The sequence below is a fragment of the Panicum virgatum genome, chromosome 6K (assembly GCF_016808335.1).
Source record: "Panicum virgatum strain AP13 chromosome 6K, P.virgatum_v5, whole genome shotgun sequence".
NCBI lineage: Eukaryota > Viridiplantae > Streptophyta > Magnoliopsida > Poales > Poaceae > Panicum > Panicum virgatum.
This window is the reverse complement of record NC_053141.1, coordinates 16,764,315-16,779,930: the sequence shown is the minus strand read 5'-3', so window position 1 is coordinate 16,779,930 and position 15,616 is coordinate 16,764,315. Positions and strand designations below refer to the sequence as shown.

The 15,616-nt window shown below is 46.0% G+C and overlaps 1 non-coding gene across 1 annotated transcript; it reads right to left on the bottom strand.

The window, feature by feature from the left end:
• Window positions 1-10,484: 10,484 nt before the first annotated feature.
• On the bottom strand, window positions 10,485-10,591 carry LOC120639349. Its single transcript, XR_005661355.1, has one exon. It is a non-coding gene; the product is annotated as a small nucleolar RNA R71 (small nucleolar RNA).
• Between the last annotated feature and the right edge of the window lie 5,025 nt (window positions 10,592-15,616).

Below are 15,616 nucleotides of genomic sequence, written 5' to 3'. Positions count from 1 at the left end.
TATCCGTATCCGGATCATCTAGCCTAACCAAGACCGTAGCATAACTTATGAACGAACTAAGCATGGATTGATAAACTATCAAGATAGCAAAGCAACCATGGAAAAACTCTATATTATAAATAGAAGTCGGACAAGTGGGATACAAAGCCATACCAGGAGCCGAGGATTGCTCAACGACTCCGAGGACAACTTGCTCGCTAAAGAGAACTAGCCTAGCTCCACTACCTAGCTAGGAGAGCAAGAGAGAGGAGAGCCTTCTTGGAGAGAATGGAATGAAGTGTGTGTGTGTGTTGAGGGGGGGTGGAGGAGAGGCCTATTTATAGCTCTAGAGGTCGGTTTCCCGCCAACGCACATATGGAAGGTGATCAGGTGCCTTAGCAGCCACTCCTCCTCGAAGTGCACCTGGACGGGAACCAAGCCAGGTTCGGCCGGCCCAGGGGGTCTGCCGACCCCACCTGGCAGCCTCTTGGCCTGATCTTCTGCTGGATGGTATATTCTTTGATCCTTATCCTTATCCTCTGGTGCATCTTGTGTGGAGGGCCCGTTTCCTCTGACATGTGGGCCCTCTTTGTAAGGGTGTGATGCCGGATGCGATATTCTGCGTAGTTGTATGACGTCTGTTGCGTGTTTTCGTCTTATTCCGCTCCTGCTCATCTGAAATGTACAAAACTCGAAAACAACTGTGGAGCGAGGTTAGTGATACAAATATGTGAGTAAGGCATGTAGTTTTCCTTTATTATTGAGTATAGTTGACGGGTGAAAATGGCACTTAAGCACCGTCAACAGTGTTTAGCCACAAATGCATTATATGTTCTAATCGTCTGTATATATAAATTATCACTAGAATTCTTTATTCGACCATTATAACAATTTAATAATTATTGTGAGCATTTGTGCAAGTTGTGATCTCGATTCATATTTTAAAATGCAATTTATTAGATAGTGCTAAATCTATTTCTACGATTAACAGTAAGGGTGCCCATGCTAATGCTACGGGTGCATTTAAGAAATACACAAAATAACACATGATCCATAAAATAAGAAGTATATATTTCACACAGAAGGATATGTAGCATAGAGTTATTATGTTGCTTACGCAACCATATCCAAAAAGCAAAATCAAATTTAAAATTTTAAACTAATGATTTTCTTATAATTTTAAAATTTTCTCATTATTTATTTTCTTGATATGAAATTTAGTATTGGAAAAATAAATGACTTTCTTTTTGAATTATATAAATTGTTCTATGTATGTTGCATTCATGCTGTTGGATTGGTTTTTGGTTGGTTGTTTGCTTATTTAAAAATAAAAATAGCAAAACCCTCCCCGAAACTGCAAAACCTTTTCTTTTTTCTCTCTCTTCTCTATCTCTTTGGCGCAGCCTAGATATCTGTCCACTCTTTCTCTGCCAAACTGAGCAGCTCACACTCTCCTTCCTCTTCTTGGTCTGGCCCGCTCTTCCTCCATTGTTTTCCTCTCTTCTTCTCTCTTTTTTACTGCACAGCCTGACCCCGGCCTAGCCCTCCCTCTCTCTTTCCCTCCCTCCCTTCCCCGCTCGGTCCAGCCCAGCTCGCCACCCCAGCCCGATCTGCCTCATTCTCTCTCTCTCTCTCTGACAACCCGAGTCCGCCTATTAGCTCCTCCTTCCACCTCCACCTGCCAGTTGAGGGGCATGCTAGTTTATGGGCGACCGTAAGTTGTGATTCGTATGGTCGATTTTCCGACCTGTAGCGAAAATGGCCTCTCATGCCATATTTCAATATAATGTTTTGGCGATTGATGACACACACAACACTTGGACTAATATGATTGTTAAGATGACCATTCTCAGGCTTTTAGGTTCAAGTGATGACAAAGAGAAGATAGGCATAGCTAGGCCCGAAGTTAAGATGACCATTCTTCGGTCCAAGGGACAAGAATTGAAGAGACAGTGAAGAAATCAAGTCAAAACAAACAAGACAGAGATAATTTGCTATCACCGGTTAAACCGACGTTAGGCAAATTGTACTCATCGGTGCAATGGGACCAGAAAGCTGAGACTAGGGTTTTGTGCCGGATGAACCGACGCCAGGAAAGTTGAATACGTCGGTGCAATGAACTCAGCAGCTAAGGCAAAATCTATACACCGGATGAACCGACGCTAGATATTTGTGAACGTCAGTGCAGTTGTCCAGAGAGTTAGTTTTTCAGCAACTACACTCACCGGTTAAACCAACGCTGCATCGGTTGATTACGTCGGTCAATTGAGGTAGCCGTTGAAGTATAACGGCTAGTTGGAAAATGCACTCACCGGTTAAACCGGTGATGACAAAAACGGGAGCATCGGTTTAACCGGTGATAGTGCTTTTTGTCAGCCTTTTTCCAATGGCTAGTTTGGAGTGTGTGGGCTATATATATGCCACCCCACGGCTCATTTGAGAATGCTGGAGACTAAGGAAGCATACTACACTTGAAGAACATCTCCAACGGTCCAACCACCATAGAGCTTCATTGTACATCATATAGGCTTAAGCACACTTGTGAGAGTGCTTAGTGCTTGTAATAGGGATTAGTTCTTGCGAGAGCTCCCTTGAGAGAAGTCTTGCTGCGGCAAGCAATCCTTGTGATCCGTCGTGTGACCCTCCGACTTGGTGTGGAGTGGCAACGACACTTTGTGCCGGGGAAGAGGAGACCCCCTCCTTGGTGGAGAAGCTCCGTAGTGGATTTCGGCTGGGTGACCGAGAGACGGTGGCGGTGCACGAGACTCGGTGTCTTGTGGGCACTTGCCTTTGTTTGCCGGCATCGCCTTGGTGGCGTAGTGCAAGACGGTGATCGGAAGAGCCTCGGTGTCCCGTGGACGTAGGTGTTTGTGCCGAACCACGTTACGTGACCGTGTCTACTCGGGAGTTTGCATCTCTCTTGCACTTACCTCTTTACTTACCTTATTACGTTTCCGTATTTACTTTATCTTGCGTGCCTTTACTTTCCTAGTTAGTTTGTTTAGGATTGGCTATAGGTTGCAAGTATTTTGGGGTAAGTAGAGAGTAGCAAAGATAAACCTTAGTTATAACTATCATGTATAGGACGTGTTAGGTTTATCTTATGCAAGTATTTTGAGCCCTAGGTTAAAAAGTGATTAGCGACCCTATTCACCCCCTCCCCCTCTAGGGTCGGACACCCCGGTGATCCTTACACGACCATTTTCTTTTTTTTCTTTTTTTTAACTTTTTTAGTCATTTTTCGATAAAAGTTTTTCTGAAAAAATTTCAATGTAAAAAATCGAGAGGCGAAAAAAATTTGATGAGAAAAATTTGGAAGAAAAATTTTAAGAAACAAACTTAAAAAAAATTTGACGAGAAAATTTTTACATTCAAAACAAAATAAAGCTCGGATGAAAATTTTTTGCATCCAAAACAAAAATGATTCAAATGAAAAAAATTTGGAAAAATATTTTTTGCAAAAAAAAAAAGAAAAAAACCCACTTACCTGGACGGCGAGCCGCCACGCCTGGCCTCCCCCGCCGCGCCTCCCCACCGCTTGGAGCATCCCCGCCGGCGGCGCGCCTGCCTCCCCGCCAGCGCCGCGCGGCGCCTTCCAGCGGCGTCGTGCCTCCCCGCCGCCGTCGGGTCTCCCTGCCGCTCTGCGCCACCCCGCCGTCGCCGCGCCGACACCACGCCACCGGCGATCCGGCTCCGCCCCCGTTGCCTGTCGGGCCCGCTGGATCCGGGAGGAGATGTGACAGAACCGCTTAAATTAATCCGGTTAAAGTGCCCTAATCATCACCTTTACAGATGAAATAGCTAATACGCACTTCAAACGGAATAATTTGACAGTCTGTCGGGTAAAACCCGATAAAACCACAGTATTTCGGATCGAAACAACGTACCTCACTCGAAGGTGAGCCCAAAGATTACAATAAACATAAATTTTATACCAACTTCAATAGTAAATGTTATTATAAATTGAGTTTGAGAATTCAAATAGGGTACCTTAGAAATTTGAAAGTAGATAAGTTCTTCAGAGTTTATAAACAGCGAAGAAGAAAACGATACTAGCGTCGATATATGACATCATGATGAAGCCCGTACATGACATCAATCTCACCAAGTATTTCAGAAATTGCCTGAAAATAAAGTCACAAGTAAGACTGAGTATACTAATATTCAGCAAGGCTTAGCCGACTAAGGGTATATATCATCCCTTTAACTAGACATGCAAGGCTTGTGAAGGCTCTGGGGTTTTCTTTTGCTGAAAAGCAACAAAGAGTAGGTCCTTACACTATGTAAGAAAAGGTCTATAGTGACGGGCGTCATCTCCCTATGGTGACGGGCATCGTGCTCGTCACTCCTACATCGTCACTGATAAGAATAGAAGGGTGACGGGCATTTGCCCGTCACCTATGTGACAGACAAGTGACGGATATCAGATGAAGCCCGTCACTTTTCTTAGTGACCAGCCCCCCCGTGTGAGGTCTTCGACCGTCATCTTTGTCTACTCCAGGTGACGGGCCTGTAACAAAACCCGTCACTTATCAGTGTTTAGAAGGTGACGGGCTTTAGTTTAGCACCATCACCTTTCTCTGTGACTAGGCCCCCCGTATGGGGTCTACGACCGTCACCTTTGTCCAACACATGTGACGGTTAGCTCACGACGCCTGTCACCTATGATTCTAGATAAGTGACGGGTTGTGCTTTACTGCGCTGTCAGCTGGTGAGTATACAGCAGGGACGGGTTTGGTTGTTGCCCGTCACCTTAGAACCTGACCCCTGCAACCTGACACCCTAGAGCACAGCTAGGATTTGGCAGCCTTCTTGTTGATCCAGCAAACACACAGAATAGAACTCAATTGATATCTCATAAAGCTTACATAAAAAACAACCACCAACTATACATGACAAACTATATATTGTATCTCTGCACTACAAATTAACAGTACACATATACAATAATCACATGAATCGAGAGTGGGTCCATGAAAGAATTAACAGTACACATATACAATTATCAGTTCATCAGCTGTGACAGTGGAAGTCACCTTTGTCGCTTATGACATCTAGAAGCAAGAAGGAGGCAAGCTTTTCTCTAATACCCAAGAGCTGCTTGTCGTCCAATTGCTTGTCTGGATGACCCCGCACGTCCTAGCAAAAAGTGACAGTCAAATGATGAGTGCTTATATATATATATATATATATATATATATATATATATATATATATATATATATATATATATATATATATATATATATATATATATATATATATATTGATGCAGCAAGCGGTCAGAGATATATTTGACAAAGGCTTACTTTTGCTCCTTTAAAGGTTTTGAAACTTGTAGCAGGGCGGATCATGTGGTATGCAACATAGAACCCGCATACATTTCCAGGTCCTTGCTGCATGCACTGCTCAAGATGATATATATTGTTAGCACAAATATATTATTTAGTGAAATCATGAAAACTTAGTATGCATGAGGTCAGAGATATACCGGATAATCGGCCACATGCGTCAACTTGGTTTTTGGAAGACAGTGGTCGACTCGAAAGGTGGAGAAAGCACTGCATTAGGCGTTATGGATGTCGTTAGCTGCAAATTAAATAGGTGATAGGCTCCAAATAAGAAGATTGCAAATGTGCTAACTCAGAGATATACCTATCAATAACCGCCTTGATGCTGGTGAAGTATCGTTGTCCCAGAGTGATGCCATCGTCGCCGAGTGGTCTTAAGGAGTCTGTGTACCACACTATTTCCCACTTCGGATAGATGACGATTAGGAAATAGTGGGAGTCAGTGTGGCGCGCGGCAAGCACACAACATGGTGAAGAGCCCAAGACCTTTGTGATGGCAGACTCTACGTGCTGCGGATCCTTATTGATCACTCCGGTAGAGAAATCCTGGGGGTCAATGAATTCAACACCAAGCTCACGGTTCTTTGATTCTCTGGCCAATTGCCTACATACAAATACATTGGTTTTTAGAAAGCTGACATAGGGTTTAGCATTACGAAGTAATTAAAAATGACAGTGAACAATCTTTTGTGCTATATATACTCACAGTGTCAAGCAACGGATGAGGGAGATGTCTAAGGCATCGAGGTTGAAGACGTCGTATAGATCAGACCAAGAAAGAGAGAAATAACCAGGCCCACTGTGTAGGTCCTCAGCCTTGTAATGACCCACGATTGACGTATCATCACCGTTTGCTTGGGTCATGTAGTGCTTGGGGAGTCCCTTGGTATTCACCCCTACAGTGGCCAGATCTAGCTCTGACAACATTGGATTGCCCATCACAAACTTGGAGTGAGCAGAAGTCCATACATTCTTTGCAGTTGGTTCCTTGCGTGCCGCCTTACCCTTTGATTCTGTTGCTTTCTGTGCTGGTGGCTTGGCTCCTGCCTTACCCCTTCCCTTTTTCTTTGGGGTGGTGGCAGGTCTCTTTTTCTTTGGTGCGGGGAGAGGGTCGTCGCATGCCGCGGCATCCTTCTTCACATTTTCAGGATCAGGTGTTGGGGTGTGTGGCTGCTTTGGGGCACCACTAGTTGACGACCGACCAATAGGGGGAATGAGAATACCACTTTTCTTCCATTGGATCCGCATGGTACGGGCATCTCCCAAAGTATAAATGTCGGCTTCTGGCAGCGGGATGGGCAGAGCGACATCCTTGGTGTTTTCATGGACAAAATCAATCTTGACCACGACATATCCATCCTGCACTAGCACCGTGTGGCATTCCTTGTCCCCGGGTTGCACAATCCCCTGTGCAAGCTCAAACAACAAAGTTGAGTAACTTCAAGTTATAATGCTGCAGGGGGGTTGGAACATTATTGAGCCTTTCAATTGTGTCCGGCTCATCAAATATAGGACCAATGGTGGGGGAGGGGGGTCTTGGGTTCAGCATGTTGCGCTGACCGGGGGAGGGGGGTTAGGCAAGGCGGCGGTTGTTGTTGCTGCTGCTGCTGCTTCTGGATCTTGCTATTCCACCTCCTTGGAGGCGCAGCTGCTCTTGCCATGGGCCGCAGCTAATAATGCTGCTTCAACATCAATCCCTGCTACCCTGAGTGTAGCAAAGATGTCATCCTTTATCTCCTATTTCAGGCAGTTGGGATCCACAGCAGAAGACCGTTTCTTTTTCTTCCACAAGCCTTCATGTTCTTTGCCGAAGGCTTCCTTCCAACCCCTTGAACTGGAGACTCCACGCACGTGACCGGTGTGCTCTGGCATATCAATGGCAGTGGAGAGGATGTCATGTTCTCTTACACCGCTCTCATGATCCTTCAGCTCGATCACCCGGTCGGCCAGCCTCTTGGTACTGCCGCTACTCCAGGTGATTTCCCCAGTGGATGGTGTTGGACAAGCCCTGGCCCTTAAATATGGCTCTGATCACCCAGGATACTATTTCCATGGGTTCTCTGACCTCGCCTCCTCCATTGCCTTGTCCTCTTTGCTTCACCTCCCCTTATCTTTCCCAGCATAGCCCTCTGGACCGAGGCGGTGGTTGTCCGTGATCCTAGTATGAAGGTTCTTGAAGTGCTCACTCTTCTCTTTGAACTGCTCCGAGGTGGCAGTCTCCACGAACATCTCCCAGTCTTGGCGATCCAAGTGCTTGTGCAGCTCGAAGGGCTCTTTACCTTCATTGACCTAATTTCGTATCAGATTGGACTTGAAGCTCCTGTGGAGCTTGGCAATTGACTTGCATGCCGCCCCTCTGATACAATTTAGCTCTGCCTCATATATGCCCTCAGGAAACTGCAAGTATTGCTTCATGATATCGAACAAGCCCTGCCGTGCGGGCTCATCCAAATCCTCAAAGTGGACATTGATTCCAACCCTTTGCCGTGCGATTAATCCACAGATCAGTCGCCAGCGTTTCATTCCATCATCATTTGTTGGGAACCCGTCACTGTCGAAGCCTGCGACTTTGATGATGTCACTAGGCCACTTGGTTTGTGCTCTTGGCTTCCTACACTGGGAGGTGCTACATGCACAAGTTTGTGCAGACACTTCGGGTTGAACATTCCACACTTGGTCAACTTGTGCATTTGAATCAGAGGATCCAGTTTCCGACATGGCTGCTTCCACTGATCCTGCAAAAATAGGCAGTAAAATAAACCATGATGATCCAAGTAAATAGGCAGCAAATGTAACACATCATCATTTGCAGAAAGATTCAATAAAACCAAAATGATCCAATAATACATAAAAAGATCAGTGTTGACGGTGCTTAAGTGTCATTTTCACCCGTCAACTATACTCAATAATAAAGAAAAACTGCATGCCTTACTCACATATTTGTATCACTAACCTTGCTCCACAGTTCTTTTCGAGTTTTGTACATTTCAGATGAGCAGGAGCGGAATAAGACGAAAACACACAGCAGACGCCATACAACTACGCAGAATGTCGCATCCGGCGTCACCCACTCACAAGGAGGGCCCATTTGGTAGAGCAAACAGGCGCGCCATGCATAATGCATACAAGGAAAGATATCAGGGCCCACACGTTAGCCTGCCAGAGAAGGATAAGGATGAGAGGCGGCCAGGTGGGGCCGGCCGACCCCCTGGGTCGGCCGAACCTGGCCGGCCTCCCGTCTAGGTGCATTTTGAGGAGGAGTGGGCCCCAAGTCTCCTGATTACCTTCCATATGTGGATTTGGCGGGAACCGACCTCCACTAGTATAAATAGGGCCCCCTCTCACCCCTCACACACATACACACTTCATTCCATTCTCTCCAAGAAGGCTCTCCTCTCTCTTGCTCTCTTAGCTAGGTAGTGGAGCTAGGCTAGTTTTCTTTAGCGAGCAAGTCGTCCTTGGGGTCGTTGAGCAAACCTCGGCTCCTGGTATGGCGTTGTATCCGACTTGTCAGACTTCTATTCATAATATAGAGTTTTGCCATGGTTGCTTTACTATCTTGATAGTTTATCAATCCATGCTTAGATCGTTCATAAGTTATGCTACGGTCTTGGCTTGGCCAGAGGATCCGGGTATGGATAGAGGTTCATTGTGCTTTCGTGCTTGCTCTAGTGTTTTATTCGTCCATCCGAAGGGTGGGAGTCCTGGGGGCACTAGAGTAGTGACTTCATACACTAGCATGGTGCTCGGGTATGCTGGATCCTTCGGATATGATCGTGCTCCACAGTGTGTTTGGGGTAGATGGCAGGTGGTGACAGCCCTGTCCGTCTGGCGTAACAGCGGTGTTGCATTTAGCGTACTCCCCGACGTTCGGGTTCGGTGTAGGAGTTCATGCAAAGAGGTTACGGGACTGGATGTACTCCAGTGCGGGACCTTCTCCCCGCTATCCTATTTTCCTAGCACATGCAGTTCTAACCATGATCTAACATGACCCCAGCTTTGGATAGAAGCACTAGGACACCTAACCTAGCCTAAGCTCCAGCTGACTTGACGTAGGATAGAGTAGTCCTTTGTTTTATAGTTTCTCTCCTTTATTCCTTCCTCTTGGAGTGTGGATTTGTGCTGTGTCGCATTACCCTTGCTTATTCTTTATCTGTACTTACCCCTGTTAGAGTATTGCCTATTGCTTGAGGCACAATGTCATGGTTAATGCTGAGTACAATACCTTTGCCGCTGCCATCCTTTGGGACACAAATAAATGACGATACCCTTACTCTCCGGGTGAAATGCTACAATGGTATATCCGTGCGCTTGCGGATCCATCTGTAATCGTATTGATTATACCACAAGAGTGGCACCCCTTGGGTGTAGTTGCTAGGATGGGTTCGACGCCCTCATTTCTAGTGATTGCACTAAGGACTGCCAACAGGCATTTCTGGCGTTGTTGCTAAGGATTAACCATTCCTAGTGATTGCGCTAAGAAATGTCAACAAGCATTTCTGGCACCGTTGCCGGGGACGACAAGTGAACAAAGGTATTGTGCTGATATTAACTTAGACCTTGTACTCAGGATATAGTCTTTACTCTTTTAGGCTAATGTCACTTTATGTCTTGTTTTATTTTTGATTTGAAAGAAGACAGGGGCAGTGTATGACCGGTTTCTCCCTACTAGAAAACTACACAGACAATCCAGAGAGGCTCGTGAGAAGGGCACGACCTCGTGTCGTTCCTCCTCTCGCTATCCTCCTGGCACAGAAACCCATTTCGGAAGCACCACTCGTTCTTGAGGCTATGGCTAAAAAGACTCTCCGTGAGTTCTCCGTCCCCTCCACCGACAATGTGGCCACTGGCCCCAACATCAATGTCGGGGACGTGAACTTCGAGCTCAAATCAAGCCTCATCAACATGGTGCAGGCTAGCCCATTATGTGGCAAGCCAAATGAGGATGCAAATGCACATTTGCAGAATTTTCTGGAGCTCTGCAACATCGTTGTCATACGGGGTGTCGCCGCCGACGTTGTCAAGCTTCGTTTGTTTCCCTTTTTCCTACTGGGGAAGGCGAAACAGTGGTTTTACAAAGAAAAGGACATCGACACCTGGGCCAAATGCTCCAAAGCGTTCCTCGCAAAATTCTTCCCGCTGGGCAAAACAAATGTCCTGCATGGGAGAATTTCAAGTTTCCAGTAGATAGGGATGGAATCCATCCCAGAAGCTTGGGAGGGGATGCAGGAATACATCCTGGCCTGTCCTCATCATGGCATGGACGAGTGGCTCCTCCTGCAAAGCTTCTACAACGGGCTCACAACGACATCTCGAGCCAATATTGATGCCGCTGCTGGAGGAGCCTTCCTCGACCTAACCATAGCCAAATCCAAAGCATTGGTCGAGAAGATGGTCTCCAATTAGGGGTGGAGTGATGAACGACTCCAACCTCGTACAAAAGGCATGCATACCGTCAAAGAGACGGATATGATTGCCGCGAAGCTGGACCTCCTAATCAAGAAGATGGAGGAACGGAGCAAACAACCGATCCATGCACCTGTTTTCGCCATGGGTTCGCACTTCACGTGCGAAGTCTGTGGTAATGATGGACACTCGGGGAGCGACTACCCCGAGACCCGTGAAGACTGCGCCTACCTCAACAACAACACCAATGGGTACCATCCACAACTAGGAGGTCAGGGGTGGAACCAGCCACGTCCACCATTTAAGGGAGGTAATAACTACAATCCTTCTTATAATTCGAACTTCAATTCAAACCAACCTCCCTTGAGAGAACTTGTTCTTGGCCAAGGTAAAATCAACGAAAATATAAATAAAAAGCTTTTGGCCAATGACAAATCCCTGGAAAGTTTAAATGTCAAGCATGAAACTTTGTCTTCAACTCTTAAAAACCAGTTAAGTTTCAACAAAATGATCAAAACCCAGCTTGCACAAATTCCTGCTTCGTTACCTGCTATTGAGAGCGGGAAGATCCCGGGGCAACCTGAGTCTCCCGTTGAAAATGTCAGCATGGTGTCTACCGGACGGGATAACTCGTCCCAGAGGCCACCACGTAATAACCATGCAGGTAGGTACTATCCCCCAAGGAACGACGTTTGGGATGGCATGGTGGCAGCGGTGCAAGAGGATCCAGGGGTCCCCATGATCAGCTGCTCTATCTACATCAAACACTTCGAGCAATGCCTAAGTGATCTGGGGGCAAGTGTGAATATAATGCCCAAGGTAATATATGAAGCACTTGAATATCCTGCTCTTTCCCCAACAACTATGCTCGTACAGCTTGCAGATTCAACCATTCAGTATCCCAAAGGGATAGCCAAACACATTTTTGTACGAGTATGAGACTCCTTCATCCTTGCCGACTTTGTGGTAGTGGATATGGAGGGCGACCTCGGAGTCGACCTCGTACTTGGGCAACCTTTTCTAAGGTTTGCCAAGGCAAGGATCGAAGTCGGAAAGGGAGAAATCCGTTTTCGTGTCGGAAGGGAGGATATGTTTTTCAGGTTCAAGAATAAGGAAGAGCAGCACTTCATGATCCAACAAGACAGTGAAGGGCAAGCACTCTGGGGTGCACCAGAACCCCAGCCAGAACAACGACCCTCCGCACCTAAAAGAAAGAAGAAGGAAAAGAAGGTGTGGTGGAAGGTCGAGAGTTCGGCCTCGTCAAGTTCTCCAGGACGAGCCAACGAATGGTAAGAACAATGGGGAAAAGTCGGGCACGTCGGACTTTAAATGACGCGCCCTTACCAAAGGTAAATTGGTATTTATCTCATATTTGTTTTCTCCGCTTTTCAACATTTTCTTTAGACCTTATTTGTTTTTCTCCAATGCATGTTTGAAATTTTCAAAATTGTTTTCTGCATGCTGGAATTTTTCTAGCATTGTTCCCTCTTTACAAAAAGACCAAAAATATTTTCTGAGTTTTCAAATCCTTTGGGAAAAATAATGTGGACATCTTTTCGAGCAAACTTTTGTCCATGCACCATATTTTCAAAGAACTTAACCATTGAGGAAGCACCAGGCCAAAGGGGGCACCAGGGGGCCCACCCTGGGGCCGGCCGACCTCACAGGTCGGCCGACCCAGGGCCAACGGCTCCTGGGCCCCACCTTCTCCAACGACTCCATAGCCGTTGTGGCTTGCCTCTCCTCTGGTGCACGCACCATCTTCTCTTTAAATAGGGGCCGAGAGGGGTGTTGAGCTCTCTCATACTCACACACTCACTAACACTCCCTCTGACACATTCTTGCTCGGGTTTCCATTGGATTTTGGCTCAAGTTTGGTTTCAAGAAATCTCTATCTCTCATTTCTTTGCTGCAAGATTGATCACATATTTGGAGGAACAACTCTCGGGTAAGAATTTCATTTTGATTTCGCTAACATAACCCGAACCGAGTTGTTCTCGTTCGTTCTTGTTCGCTCGTGTTGCAAGCATGAAGGGTGTAGGTCGGAAACTTTCTAGACCTATCAAGAAGATGACAGGGTCAAGCTCATCTCGTTCACGGGATGGGTCGAGCTCCCGTCATTCCCCCGAACCTACACCAACGCCAACCACGATGGACTATGAGCAAGACGAACAAGAGGAACAAATAGAGGAACAAGCTGAAGAACCACAAGCCGAGGACATGGAAATAGATGAAGATGATGCACCGTACCTCAACTTGCAAGACGACCGCGAGCGTCAAGCCTACGCCATGATCAAGAATCGAAGCTTTGGTCATACCAGAGCCTTCGATCCGGACCTTCTCGAAAAAACAGGTATGAACATTGACTTCGCTCGTGTTTGGCATGCGGTTGGATGGGATGGTTTTGTGCCCATTGAGGAGAATGGTTCTCGTCTCCTCACCATCCAGTTTCTTTGCACTCTTTGGGAGGTGGACGATGGTGTTTCTTTCTGACTTTTTGGAGTTGAACGCTATTTTAATTGGAGAAATTTCAGTCACCTCCTTGGTTTTAGCACGCGCTTGCCAGTTTCCCTTGCAAAAGCTTGCCGCGATTTTGATTGACATAAGTTTTGGGGTTTGATTTCGGGTCAAGTTGTTCATGGCAAGTTTGCACCTCGGTGCAATGACATTCAAAATCAGATCTTCTTTTGATGCACAAGTGGGCGGCTATTACTCTCTTTCCAAGAGATGATCCACGACCAGTGCGGAACGATGAGTTGATGATATTATACGCCATGGTCAACAAAATCCGAATCTCCCCCGCACAAGCAATGGTTAAGCAATGGCTCACAAATTTTCGGATGACGGGTCCTGTTGAATGCACTTCTTTGGTTACCCGCATCGCATCAAACATGGGAATCTTAGATGGGAACCCCGTTCCCTTCATTGAGGAGCCCCGTGTTATGATCGATGAGGCATACTTGGTGCAAGGCCACACGCTGAAGAAAGGTCCGGATGACTCCTAGATTTTCTTGTCGCTTGGTTATGCAAATAAAATCCCATTGCCAAATGCGGGGGTATAACTGCCGTTCGCTAACCATCCCTCTTGTTCCACATGAAGAGAGCCGCCGGCATAGTGTTTCTGGTCTTCCTGGCAGGGTTACAAGAAGCCGGGCCAGAAGGGAGGAGTTCATACAGTAGCAACCTCAGCCTCAACCACAACAATATGAGGTTGGAGGTTCGTCATGGCAGAGTGCCAGCTCCACTGAGTGGGCACGGCAGGCCTCAGGGCACCGGTCCACCAGTTCTAGCTCCAGTGGACCCCCACGACGTATAGCTTCATCCAGAGGCTTTGCCACTCCGACTCTGCAGATGGGCAAGCTGAACGTGCGCACCACCAACATCGACGAGTCGCTGGGCCAGCACATCGAGTCAACCCAACACTGGCGGCGATACACAGGCGAGAGGATCCGCAACCTGGAGCAGCAACAGCAGCAATCCCAGGAGGAGTGGAGGGCCTACTACCGTTGGGCTGGGTTTAATCCCAACCAGCAGCAGTGAGCCTGAAGCTAGCTTGGGGGAGGACCCCCATGAGAGGTACCTTGTATCAAACTCTATCTTTACTGCTTTCAAAACCTTGCATGAAACCAATCAAAAATTTACAAAATTCTGAAAATCCATAAAAATTTGCATAACTAAAATCAAATAAAAATTGGCAAAACCTTTAAAAACCCAAAAATATTTACTTTGCTTTCTAGTATGTGTAGTAAGCATGTGTAGTTTTTCCTTGTTGAGATAATGAATAGTTGCTCTATTAGTTTCTTTCATATGCCTAGTTACAACCTTGTGCTGTCCCTAAGTTCTGAGTTTGGTGGCTAGATGTTCAAACCTTAAACTTGAAACTTGTGGGTAGCGAAAAGCAGAATTCGAATCTAGGTTGTTGTAGGTTATGATATGGCTGAAAAGAGTTGCTATGACCTTCTCCTACGTGATGCTTGATATCCGGAGTATTTCTTTTCAAAAATACAAAAATAGGATAAAGTTCCTCGGTGATATGCAATTCCTATCCAGAGCCATATGAGTTACAAGTTTGAAAAGCCTTTTCTACATATGCAACTTGTCTTCTCATTGAGCTTTGTCAAATTGTTGTGACCCTTTGTGTGAATCACTTCATACGCCCATGATCAAGATCACGTCCACGTCCACTCACATGCTATACTTCTACACTTGGAAGATAGAAAGTACATCCCCCATCCATCCACAAATAAAACTCCAAGATGTGCCATGTTTATCTCTCTCCAAAGTTATCATCATAATGTATGGGCTATACAAAAAGAAATAAAAGATGCATACCCAAAGAAGGTATGCCACATGCCCACAAGGCATGTCAAAAAAAGGAGAAAAGATGCATACCCAAATAAGGTATGCCACACACCCACAAGGTGTGTCAAAAAAAAGAGAGAGAGAGAAAGAAAATATAGCCCATACCAAAAACATTACAAGGGAAAGAGAATTCATATAAAGGAGTTCTCATCCATCATCCATCAAAAAAAAATATCCACACACTTGCACATCTTGATCAAGGCTTATGACTTGTTTCTCCTTTGGATCCGGTCTTTGACTTAGCGAAATATGAGAAGCAAGTTTGCCATTATATCCTCCATACCTACAGATCCAATCAAAAAGAAGCCATTAGAAGTAGGATGGAAAAAGAAAGGCGCATAAAAAGGCCTTGTTGAGGAATGAAACACATTGAGCGATCTGAGAGATCACCTGAGGAACTACATTATTTCTTTTCAAAAACTTTATAAAACCTCCGGATTGACAGTTAAACAAAGGAGTGGTAAGTGGTACTCTACAAGCCGTTCTGACCCTCAACCGCCAAAGAGGAGGATAATGCT